We start from the raw sequence: 1,554 nt of genomic DNA, 5'->3' as shown, positions 1-1,554 counted from the left end.
CAGCGTCTTGAGTTTGGCATATATTTGGGGGAGACAACTGGGAGAAATCATTTTGTATCCCACAAATCTATTGCCTTTCCTTTTTCAGTTTCTTGAGTCTGCTACATTGCTTGGCTTGTAACCTCCTTCCTACATCTTCAAAGCCAGCAATGTTGGGCTGGGCCCTTCTCACATTGCTGTCTCTCTAGGTCCCTCTTCCCATCTGTCTCCCATTTCTAAGGACACTTGTGATTCCACTGGGAACACCTGAAAAATTCAAAATAAACTCCCATCTTAAAGCCATCTAATTAACAATGTTAATTCAATGTGCAACCCTAATTCCACTTTGCTATACATTTGTTCCTATTCCAAAGAAAGTTGACCCAATAGAATGTGTAAATTATTGAGCAATATAATTGCTATCACACACAAGTAAAATTTTGCTCAAGACCCTTTAAAAACAGTCACAGAAGTACATTGAAAAGGAACTGGCAGAAATTCAAGCCAGGTTCGCTGAAAACAGAGACCACCAGAAAGATATTTCATTGATTATGGAAAGACATTCAGCTGGGAAAATCATAAATTATGGGTAATATGGCAAAGGCTTGGAATTTCAAAACACTTAATTGCATTCATGTGGAACCTATACACAGCCCAAGAGGCAGTTTTTGAAACATAGTCACAGAATATTCTGGTTTTGAATCAGGAAAAGTGTGTGTCAGCATGTATCCTTTCAGCATACTTATTCAGTGTGTTTGCTACACAAATAGTCTAAGAAACTGATATGAAGAAGAATGAGGTGTCAGGATAGGAGGGAGAATCATTAACAACCTCAGTATGTAAATAACCCAACCTTGCTTGCTCAAAGGCAAGTGGTTCTTGAAGCACTTACTTATGGAGCCCAAAGATTAAGTGGTTTTGATGTGGATTACACCTCAACAGAAACATAGTCGTTACAACTGCACCAATAAGCAGTATCACAATAAATGAAGAAAAGACTGATGTTTTCAAGGATATAACTTTACTTGGATCCATAATCAATGCCCATAGAAATTATAGTTAAGAAATTGAATCTAATGATGCATTGTATTCAGCAACTTTGCTGCCAAAGGACTCTTTTAAGTGACAAGCAGCAAAGATGTCACATTGAAGACTTAAGGTGCACTTGGCCCATGCCTCAGTATCTTCAATGGCCTCATATGCTTGTGAGACCTGGGCAAGGAATAAGGCAGACGGAATTAGACTTGACGCCTTTGAATGCTGGTGCTGGTGAAGAATCTTAAATACGTCAGGGACTGCAGGAGAACTAACAAATTGATTTTGGACAACCAGAATGCTCCTTAGAAACAAAGATGGCGAGACTTCATATTTTATACTTTATATATGTCATCAGGAGGAACCAGTCCCTGGAGAAAGACATCATGCATAGTAAAGTCAAGGGTCAGCCAAAATGAGAGCGATCCTCCACGAGTGGTTGTAACAATGGGCTCAAATATAGGAACAATTGTTAAGAAAATGTAGGGCCAGGTAGTGTTTTTTTGTTGTACAAAGGGTCCCTCTGAGTCAGAACCTATT

The sequence above is a fragment of the Echinops telfairi genome, unplaced genomic scaffold, assembly GCF_000313985.2.
Source record: "Echinops telfairi isolate 266 unplaced genomic scaffold, ASM31398v2 ScPeMD7_7;HRSCAF=31, whole genome shotgun sequence".
Lineage (NCBI taxonomy): Eukaryota > Metazoa > Chordata > Mammalia > Afrosoricida > Tenrecidae > Echinops > Echinops telfairi.
Note: the sequence above shows the minus strand (reverse complement) of the source record.